Source organism: Sinocyclocheilus rhinocerous, unplaced genomic scaffold (assembly GCF_001515625.1).
Source record: "Sinocyclocheilus rhinocerous isolate Xijiao unplaced genomic scaffold, SAMN03320098_v1.1 scaffold1154, whole genome shotgun sequence".
Taxonomy (NCBI): Eukaryota; Metazoa; Chordata; class Actinopteri; order Cypriniformes; family Cyprinidae; genus Sinocyclocheilus; species Sinocyclocheilus rhinocerous.
This window is the reverse complement of record NW_015627356.1, coordinates 855,142-866,855: the sequence shown is the minus strand read 5'-3', so window position 1 is coordinate 866,855 and position 11,714 is coordinate 855,142. Positions and strand designations below refer to the sequence as shown.

The 11,714-nt window shown below is 33.5% G+C and overlaps 1 protein-coding gene across 2 annotated transcripts in view; it reads left to right on the top strand.

Moving 5' to 3' along the window:
• trappc9 (trafficking protein particle complex subunit 9) overlaps positions 1-11,714 on the top strand; it is a 235,501-nt gene that overhangs the window by 126,327 nt on the left and 97,460 nt on the right. The gene's annotated exons all lie outside the window — the stretch shown is intronic.

Sequence of the window (11,714 nt, the reverse complement as noted above, 5' to 3'; positions counted from 1 at the left end):
AAGTCAATGTGGACCAGCAACTGTTTGGTTACCCACATTCTTCAAAATATCTTCTTTTGTGTTCAGCACAAGAAAGAAATTAATACAGGTTTGGGACAACATGTGAGTGAGACAATGCGACAACATATATGTTGCACTGTTCAGCCCTTATATATATATTTGTGTTTTTTTTTTTTTTTTTAAATGGCAAGAAAATCCACCAGCAAGTGTTATGTTTGAATGGGCCCAATTTAAAATTGGTCATGAAATCAAAATTACCCCTATGAATTTTCTTAATGCACGTTACTGCTCTTTTTTTTTTTAAGATTCATCCATGCATCCATATCATTTTAGTTTGACTTCATAGTGATCTACTCAAAAGATCACTGTTTATGATCCAATCAACAACCCATATATTAAATCAAGTCCTGTCCTATGGTTTGTTCTGTTCAATAGCCATTTCACTTGGAAATCCATCACAATATGTTAGTAGTTTGTTGCAATGTTGGTTTCATGCCGGCTTTAATATTTAGTTTTAAGGCTTTGTTATCAGCGTTAGTACTAGTGATGCTTTCCTTAACAAACACCACTTACAGTAGTAGCAACATTATTATTAAGCTGTGAAAACATTCAATCGGTCAGTTCATTAGGTTTCCAATTGTGTAGTCTTTTGAAATTAGAGTTCATTATACTATGAAAACATACTGTAAGAGCCCAAAATTACTTTCTACTAAAGAACATTTACTGAATGACATTTGAATTTATGATTTATGATTATGATTTGATGTCACATACTTAATGTTTAAATGGAGTTTTTTTTTTTTAAATCACATGAACAAATAACACACCACTTCTAAAAAGTCAGAGAGAGGGAGAAAAATGCTCATTAAAAACTACATTTTGACTTTCAAAGGTGCAGAAACATTAATAAGTGAACCTTGAGGGGACAAAAATAACAAATTGCTAAAAAAAGGCATTTAACTATTCACTGGCATTTCTGTTTTAGCCAGTCAGGAGACAGAAGGTCATTTAAGACAGAGACGTTAAACGAAAACTAAAAGCGGCAGTTCTGAAAATAAACAGCGAAGCTCCGCCGAGACTGAACGCACCACCTATGTCTCTATGGAAACGCTAGCAACATTGTGCAGGGCTACAGTGTGTGTGTGTGTGTTTGTGTGTGTGTACCGGTTTGGGTGGTTTGTGAGGACACAAATTTGTATAATGACATTGGTGTGACATAGGTATTACAATGTGAAGGTGGTTTATTATGACACTTCCTGTGTCCTGTTATTCAAAAGGCTTAAAAAACATACTAAATGGTGTGCGTTTAAAAAAATTTTTTTTTTTTAATGAAAATCTAAAAATGCACAAAGTTTTCTGTGAGTGGTAGGTTTAGGTGTAGGGCGATAGAAAATCAGTATAAAAACCATTATGCCTATGAAGAGTCCCCGTAAACCACCAATACCAACGTGTGTGTGTTTAACATGGACACAGTTTTATTTAGGACTAGTTTTGTGGGGTTTTGTGTGTTAGAAAACCCACACACAGTTGTGTATTTATTTGTTTGCGCCTACTGTGGCACAAATTATATATCGTATCTTAGCAACTGGCGAGTGTGGCATTTTCATAGTTTTACATGGGTGGCATCGGCCCTCAAGAAACGAAACACACACATACACACCTAGCTGTCTGAATGTAGACATGCCTAGACAACTAAATAGTTGTAATTGCTACATACTAAACCTGTTGTATCTTCTGTCTCTAATTAGGACTTGTATTCAGATCACTGTGTGTGTTTTCTTGCATTTTTGTGTATATGTGTGTGTATGCGTTTTTTGTTTGTGTTTTGAGTGTCTGTGTAAGTGCGGTGGAGCCCTGCTTAATCTCTAGAATCATTGCAAAATAAATCACATTTGGATTCCTGAATGTTTGCATGCTGAATTGGATTTAATGGGATAAAAAGATTGTATATCACAAAATTGCTCTCGTCTTCCTATTGAGCTGCACCCCAAAACAAGCATGCAGCACGAGCAGTGTAGTCCGATTCACAACAAATGATTATTATGAGCTAATTCTTTTAATTAATCATCTAAAAAGACTCAGTTACGTTTTGATAATATGTGTATATATATATATATATATATATTAGAATGATTTCTGAAGAATCATGTGCCAATGAAAACTGGTGTAATGGCTGCTAAAAAGTCAGCTTTGCATCACAGCATTAAATTACATTTTAAAATGGATTAAAATAGAAAACAGTTTCTTTAAATTGTAATAATATTTCACAATATTACTGTTTTTACTGTATTTTTAATCAAATAAATGCAACCTTGGTGAGCATAAGAGACTTCTTTCAAAAACATTTAAAAAATTGACCCTACATTTTTGAATGGTAGTGTATAGAGTGATGAATATATATATAGATACATGAAAATCTAAAAATGCACAAAGTTTTCTGTGAGTGGTAGGTTTAGGTGTAGGGCGATAGAAAATCAGTATAAAAACCATTATGCCTATGAAGAGTCCCCGTAAACCACCAATACCAACGTGTGTGTGTTTAACATGGACACAGTTTTATTTAGGACTAGTTTTGTGGGGTTTTGTGTGTTAGAAAACCCACACACAGTTGTGTATTTATTTGTTTGCGCCTACTGTGGCACAAATTATATATCGTATCTTAGCAACTGGCGAGTGTGGCATTTTCATAGTTTTACATGGGTGGCATCGGCCCTCAAGAAACGAAACACACACATACACACCTAGCTGTCTGAATGTAGACATGCCTAGACAACTAAATAGTTGTAATTGCTACATACTAAACCTGTTGTATCTTCTGTCTCTAATTAGGACTTGTATTCAGATCACTGTGTGTGTTTTCTTGCATTTTTGTGTATATGTGTGTGTATGCGTTTTTTGTTTGTGTTTTGAGTGTCTGTGTAAGTGCGGTGGAGCCCTGCTTAATCTCTAGAATCATTGCAAAATAAATCACATTTGGATTCCTGAATGTTTGCATGCTGAATTGGATTTAATGGGATAAAAAGATTGTATATCACAAAATTGCTCTCGTCTTCCTATTGAGCTGCACCCCAAAACAAGCATGCAGCACGAGCAGTGTAGTCCGATTCACAACAAATGATTATTATGAGCTAATTCTTTTAATTAATCATCTAAAAAGACTCAGTTACGTTTTGATAATATGTGTATATATATATATATATATATATTAGAATGATTTCTGAAGAATCATGTGCCAATGAAAACTGGTGTAATGGCTGCTAAAAAGTCAGCTTTGCATCACAGCATTAAATTACATTTTAAAATGGATTAAAATAGAAAACAGTTTCTTTAAATTGTAATAATATTTCACAATATTACTGTTTTTACTGTATTTTTAATCAAATAAATGCAACCTTGGTGAGCATAAGAGACTTCTTTCAAAAACATTTAAAAAATTGACCCTACATTTTTGAATGGTAGTGTATAGAGTGATGAATATATATATAGATACTGCAGATGATTGCAGCTTTGAGTGTATTTTTATGCCGTGTGTGTCTCAGTCCATGTGATTAATATGGCCAACCAGACCAAACAGATTTCCATATGGTTACACACACACTCAGTCATGCGTGTGTGTGATTTGATGGATGGCTCAGTCTGGATTGTTTGTGTTTTACATGGATGCCAGCGTGTGTGTTGTGCATGAACAGCTGGTTTCTTGGCTGTCAGCGTGTCAGAATGTGTGTAGGACAGCAGACTGTCATTGAGACACAGGTTTGAATGGGCTTGGTTTGCTTCATCACTATTTACATTTTTTTGTTTTTGGGGTTAACAATTGAAACCCTTAATTGAAACAACTAACTCTATTGCCTTGTTCACACACCACTGAACTGTATTGGTTGTTTCTAATAGACATTTCTGCCTTAGACTTAAGGAGTTTTATTCAGAATTTCACTTTGTGTTGATGACGATTTATACCATTCAAAAATTCAGTATGTATTTTTGTCTTTAAATTAATACTTTTTATTCAGCAAGGATACATTAAACTGATGAAAAGTGACAGTAAAGACTTTCAAAGTGTTACAAAAGATTTCTATTTCGAATAAATGCTGTTCTTGTGAGCTTTCTATTTTTCAAAATCCTGAAAATGCAGCAAATGAGCATATGATTTCTGAAGGATTGTGTGGCACTGTGGACTGGAGTAATGATGCTGAAAATTCAGCTTTGCATCACAGGAATAAATTACATTTCACAAAAATATTCAAAGAGAAAACTTAATTTAAAATTTGTAAAAAATAAAAATAAAAATAAATAAAAAAATCATAATGTTACTGTTTTTACTGCATTTTTTTTTAACCAAATAAATGCAGCCTTGGTGAGCATACAGTAAGAGACTTCTTTCAGAAATATTTGAACAGTAGTATGTGTCTATGCATATTTATCTTTTGTATTATATGTATATTTATATGTATCTGTAGTTTTTAGTTTTATCTTTACATTATTATCCTTAGTTATTATTTTTATTTGTGAGTAAGTGCCAATTGGTCACTGGTCACTGACATTAGAAATCAATTGAATTGACACTGAATTTCTTCCAATAAACCTGCATGTATCTGTGTGTGTGTGCGTGTGTGTGTGTGTGTGTGGATTTGATGGATGGCTCAGTCTGGATTGTTTGTGTTTTACATGGATGCCAGCGTGTGTGTTGTGCATGAACAGCTGGTTTCTTGGCTGTCAGCGTGTCAGAATGTGTGTAGGACAGCAGACTGTCATTGAGACACAGGTTTGAATGGGCTTGGTTTGCTTCATCACTATTTACATTTTTTTGTTTTTGGGGTTAACAATTGAAACCCTTAATTGAAACAACTAACTCTATTGCCTTGTTCACACACCACTGAACTGTATTGGTTGTTTCTAATAGACATTTCTGCCTTAGACTTAAGGAGTTTTATTCAGAATTTCACTTTGTGTTGATGACGATTTATACCATTCAAAAATTCAGTATGTATTTTTGTCTTTAAATTAATACTTTTTATTCAGCAAGGATACATTAAACTGATGAAAAGTGACAGTAAAGACTTTCAAAGTGTTACAAAAGATTTCTATTTCGAATAAATGCTGTTCTTGTGAGCTTTCTATTTTTCAAAATCCTGAAAATGCAGCAAATGAGCATATGATTTCTGAAGGATTGTGTGGCACTGTGGACTGGAGTAATGATGCTGAAAATTCAGCTTTGCATCACAGGAATAAATTACATTTCACAAAAATATTCAAAGAGAAAACTTAATTTAAAATTTGTAAAAAATAAAAATAAAAATAAATAAAAAAATCATAATGTTACTGTTTTTACTGCATTTTTTTTTAACCAAATAAATGCAGCCTTGGTGAGCATACAGTAAGAGACTTCTTTCAGAAATATTTGAACAGTAGTATGTGTCTATGCATATTTATCTTTTGTATTATATGTATATTTATATGTATCTGTAGTTTTTAGTTTTATCTTTACATTATTATCCTTAGTTATTATTTTTATTTGTGAGTAAGTGCCAATTGGTCACTGGTCACTGACATTAGAAATCAATTGAATTGACACTGAATTTCTTCCAATAAACCTGCATGTATCTGTGTGTGTGTGCGTGTGTGTGTGTGTGTGTGTGTGTGTGTCAGGGAAACCTGATGCCATAGAGACCTGCTTTTACAACATAAAGGTCACAAGAGACCACTGTTGATAAACACATCTGATAACCTGCTGTTATCAGGATCTGACCACATGCACACACACACTCGTCTTCTATTCAGGCTATCTGAGATATAGGCTGAAAAAAAAAGAGAATTCACTTCCTTATACACTAGTATATGAAATCTACAGAATCCATAGTATTCTGTCTTTCTCTCCAGAACAGCTTAGTATGACTAGAGATGAGTAAGAGTAACCGGTATTTTAGGCTGACATTGAGATGGATGTGACAGTCAGACAGAGACTGACAGCTCTTTCAGCACAGCGCTGGAGTTTTTACTGTTATTTAAGCTTCTCCTGTTGTGTTTTGGTGTTAGGTTGAACATCTAAACCTCTCAAAATCACAATTGGTCTTTCTCCTGCTCTTGTAGAGCCAGATTATTCGCCTGTCGGTCCATACTGCAGCTTATTCTGATAAAGAACCACCATTTGATTGATATGTTGCAACACAAGTTCTTTTTTAAAGACATTTTTAGAATATTTAGATTTTTAGAATATGAAAATGATGGCATCAAGCGTGTTTGTTTGTTCTTATTATTTACATTTTCTTCATTTTTCATTTGTGCAATTGTTAATTTATTATTTTTTCTTTCATTTTGTTTGTTTATTCATTTGTACATTCATTAGTTTAAATCCTTTTTTTTGTAGAATTAATTCATTTTTATGGTTTGTTCATTTCTTAATTTGTTTGTCCATGTATTTGCCAGTCATTTTCTTTATTAATGAGTTCAGTTATTTTTTCATTGGTTCATTCACTCATTTGTTTGTTTGATCATTAATTCAATGTGTTGTTCATTAATTATTTTGTTTTATTTGTTCATTTTCTTTGGTTCATTTGTTAATTAGTTCCTTCATTAATTTGTACATTTATTAGTTTGAATAATTTTTTGATTAAATTAATTCACTTTTTCATTTAGTTAATTCTTTAGTTTGTTTTTTCATGTATTTGTTCATTCATTCTTTCTTTCATTTAGAGTTAGCCTTATTTATTTAATCATCCATGCGTGTGTTTGTTCATTTATTAATTTGTATAATTCATTCATTCATTAGTTTGGTCATTTATTCATTTGTTTTCAAGTTTGTTTGTTTTTTGTTCGTTTGTTTGTTAATTTGTAGATTAATTAGAATCATTATTTTATTAATCCATTCATTTTAGAATTTTAGAATATGAAATTGATGATATCACATAAAAAACTGGCCTGGACTAGATCTCTACCCCACTCTCTGCTCTCTGATACAGTCTGTTAACTCTTTAACTTTCTCTTTTATCTCAATTTAGTTCAGTTTCAATTCAGTGCTGCTTTATTAGCACGACTATTGGAGTACAATATTGCAAAAGCATTAAGGACACACACTCTCTCTCTCTCTCTCTCTTTCTCTTTCTCTCTGTAGTAATGGTCTGTAAGGAGGATGTAAATGAAAATGTCAGAGATCTTTATGAAGTGTATTGGATTTCACATCCTCCTCTTGTAAGCCGTAAAACTCTTGGGTCTTAATAACCGTCAGGACATGACTGAGGGGCAGCGGGCGTTTCAGACGGGTTAAACGAATGTCTGCGTTTGCATGAGCAGAATATTTCTGTGGTTAATATTCCAGTGGTGCAGCGGTGATATTAGGGCTGTTTGAAAGCGTTGGACACTGTGAGATGATTCTGCAGTGATCACCTTCACCTCTCGCTGGAGCTCTTCAACATTCATCCATTTCAGCCTGAAGGCCTTCGCTGTGTGTTTATGAAACCTAAAGGTCTTGTTTAACCCGAGATTTCGTTTTAGTACATCTAGGAGTTTCATTTACTTTTATTGAGTCTGCCTGCATCTTATTTCAGTCATTCACATAAATGTCAGTTAGTTCATTCATTTGCTCGTTTGTTCATTATTCTCCATTATTGTATTGATGCCTCTTATTGAATGTATTTGTTTTTCATTCATTCATTCGTTCGTTCGTTCGTTCGTTCATTCATTAGTTCATTCATTTACTTTTTGTTTGTTGATTCCTTTTTATTTATTTGTTAGTTCAAATCATTTATTCATTCTTTCATGTACTTATTTATTCATTCTTTAATTGAGTTTAAATCACTCATTTGTTTATTTGTTCATTCATGCATCTGCTTGTTAATTCAGGGATGTTACATTTTAGTCATATTTTTAGTTTTTTGTCATATATTGTTTTTTTATTCATTCATATTTTAGTAGGTATAGTTTGTTCATAAATTATTTTTTTATTCATTCATTTGTTTGTGCAATCATTTTATTCATTAGTTTTAATAAATTTTTTATATATTATATATTACATATTTGAATGTATTTTTATAATTTATTTATTGGTTTGTTCATTCATTCATTCATTCTTTGTTTTGAGTTTTTTTCCATTCGTTCATTCGTTCGTTCGTTCGTTCGTTTCTACATTCATTGTCTTTATTTGTTCATTAGTTCTTTTATTCATTTGTACACGCATTCGTTTGGTAATTTCTATTTAAATTAGAATCATTGTTTTATTAATCCATTCGTTCATTTATTGGTTTGCTGATTGATTGATTTATTCATTCATTTGTTAGTTATATTGTTTGATCATTTGTTTGTTGTTCATGTATTTGTTCATTTGTTTTTTTGTTTTTTCAGTTGTACATTCATTTATTTCATGGTTCTTTCATTAGTTTGCTTGTTCATTAATTTGTAGATTTGAATAATTTTTAAATAATTCATTAATTTATTTGTTCATTCATTTATTCAGCATCAGTATAGATACTCCCGGGTGATTAAATTCACTGTCTCTCTCTCACTTTATGGTTGGTTCTATCTTTAGCTCTCTGTGTGATTGAAATAGCTTCTCTCTGGAGGCCGGCAGCTCTCAGCGAACACACACTCAGTAGAGCGTAGCGATTGAACGGGGTGAGGTTTCACACAATAGGAGCGTGAATGTGGATGACTCCAGTGGGCCATGCAGGAAAACCCTACAAACCCAAATACACACACACACTCGCTTGGCTTTTTCTCTTGCTAGAAAGCATCACACACACACACACTCACACACTTTTTCTGTTCTCTCAGAGCCAGAGGTCTGTGCAGGGCGCGGGAGGCCGTCAGATTAATGAGGCCAATGAGATCTGTCTTCCCTTTAGATCTCTTTCTTTCTATCTTCTGTTCTTCCTCGTTCTGTAGTTTTGTTGCCATCCTCTCAGACTCAGAAGTGATGGTGTCAGCCCCTCATTAAGAAAATCTCTTAAGATCAAGCCCTGCTAGAAAACATCTGCCACTCCGATCTTTCCCACCCTGAGATTGTGATGTTCCTGTTTCACATCTCATATGTATGGACATTAATCTGTGAGACTAACCCCTATAAATGGTTATATTTACACAAAAATGATGAGATTCCACAAAATAGCAAGCTCCAGGCTGGCTTGTTTAATATCATTTCTATGCACAGTCTACGCACACGATTTCATCAGTCAGCTGGAAAACGAGTCTTATTGTTTTGAGTGGTAGATAAAATAGATACATCTGTATGCTGTACCTTTATATTCTGCTTTTAATTTGTTATTTTTCTGCTTATGTTCATCTATTAATTTAATTCATTGTTTTACCCCATACAAGTGCAAACTATATTTTTTCTCTTGCAGAGTTCTCTTAATTGTTTGTTTATTAATTCACTTGGTTCTTTTTTTAATAAGTTTGTCCTTAATTTTTTTTCATTCATTATTATCTATACTCTATATTGTTTTGTTGGTATGTTTGTTTGTTTGTTCATCAGTTTTCATTCAATAATATGTTCATTGTTCATTTATTAATTTTAACATTAGTTTTTTCGTTCACTAATTAATTTCTTAAAGGGGTCATATGATGCGATTTCAATTTTTCCTTTCTCTTTGGAGTGTTACAAGTTTTTTTAGTTTTTTTTTAAGAAAATGCTCACCAAAGCTGCATTAATTTGATAAAAAATGCAGTACAAACAGTAATATTGTAGAACATTATTGCAACTTAAAATCACTGTTTTCTATTTTAATATATTAAAGCATCATTACTCCAGTCTTCAGTGTCACATGATCCTTCAGAAATCATTGTAAAATGCTGATTTGATGCTTAAAAAAATTATTATGCTGATTTGATGCTTAAGAAACATTTCGTATGTTGAAAACAGTTGTGCTGCTTAATATTTTTGTGGAAACTATTTATTTTTCTTTAGAATAAAGTTAAAAAATCTATTTTTTGTCAATGTCTTCACTGTCACTTTTGATCAACTTAATGCATCAGAAAAGTATTAATTTCTTTAAAAAAAAAACATACTGACCCCAAACATTTAATTAATTTAATTAATTTGTTTATTTATTATTCTCTAGACACTATATTGTTTTGTTGATTTGTTTATTTGCTCACTCTGTTTGGTTTGTGTGTTTGCTTATTTGTTCTTCTGTTATTTGATTCACTCATTCATTTATTTGTTAATTTCTTCTTTCGTCTGTTCGTTCGTTCATTCATTCATTCATTCATCCATCCATCCATGTTTTGCCCCTTCAGAGAGTGTGATTTCAGATTTACCCGCCTCTAAACCTCACTTAAAACATGTTTGACTGCTTTACATGTTTTAGTGGGTTGTTCTTGGTCAGAATAAGTTACAGAGTGGACCAGAATCCAATACTTGAGAAGTCTGATGGTGCATCTGCATGAAAGCAGTTTTCTGTTTTGATGGTTTTTGCACACTGATCGCACTTTTGAACTCCATTTGCTTGATGAGATGGCACTCTATTTGAAACTGTTTGCTCTGGTAAGGTCTGGTAAGACGAGGCAAGATGAGTGACAGTGATGATGGAATTTTAAAAGGTTTCGCTGTTGCTTTTTAAGCAGGAAATGCACTTTAACCATTTTAAATAATGTTTACATGATGCTCCCCCTTTTAAGTAGATTACAGAGATTACAGAAACATGGGGAAAATGGGGAAGTTTGTTCTGGAAGAATCCGCAGTTCTGGCAACATGCAGCGATGCAGAGAGGGCCAAGATCTGTCTCTCTCTCTCTCTCTCTCTCTCTCTCTCTCTCACACACACACACACACACACACACAGTTTCTCTCAGCCCCCGGACTGACTCCGCTTGTCCTCCTCTTTGTGCATTCACTCTTTCATTACCAGAGCTTCCTCTGTTTTTTCACTCAGTTTTTAATCTTTTGTACTTTCTTTTCTGCTAATATTTATCTTCTTTTGATATAAAAACTCAGGAATTGTGAGATATAAACTCAGAATAGCGAGAGAAAAGTCAGAAATTTGAGAGGTCGCAATTACCTATTTTATTTATTTGTTTTATTCCATGGCAGAAACAAAAAAACATAATTGCGAGATGTAAACTCAAAATTGAGAAATAAACTCAGAATTGTGAGAGAAAATGTCAAAATTGTGAGATGAGAGTTTATATCTCACAATTGACCTATCGGTAAGCCCCTCCCCTCGAACGCAGGTGAGCCAATGGCAGTCGAGTATCAGTTGCACGAGGAGCGGAACTCGGACATCTGTAGGTTTCAGGGCCATAGAGAAACATAGGAAACACACGTTTTTATGGGGTTTATGCTTCAAAAATGGAAAAACGATGTGCCTGTGGTACTTGTAACACTTATTCCAGGTATCCTGAGAGGATAGGCAATGGAATTTATTTTATTCTATTTCCTAAACCCAATTACTCGCAATTGACCTATTGGTAAGCCCCTCCCCTCGAACGCAGATGAGCCAATGGCAGTCGAGTATCAGTTGCACGAGGAGCGGAACTCGGACATCTGTAGGTTTCAGGGCCATAGAGAAACATAGGAAACACACGTTTTTATGGAGTTTATGCTTCAAAAATGGAAAAACGATGTGCCTGTGGTACTTGTAACACTTATTCCAGGTATCCTGAGAGGATAGGCAATGGAATTTATTTTATTCTATTTCCTAAACCCAAACAAAACGGAGCAAAATGTCCCTAAGCATTCACCCCCCAATCGCAATGAAGACAAAAACGTTCGTTTTCTGGTTGTCA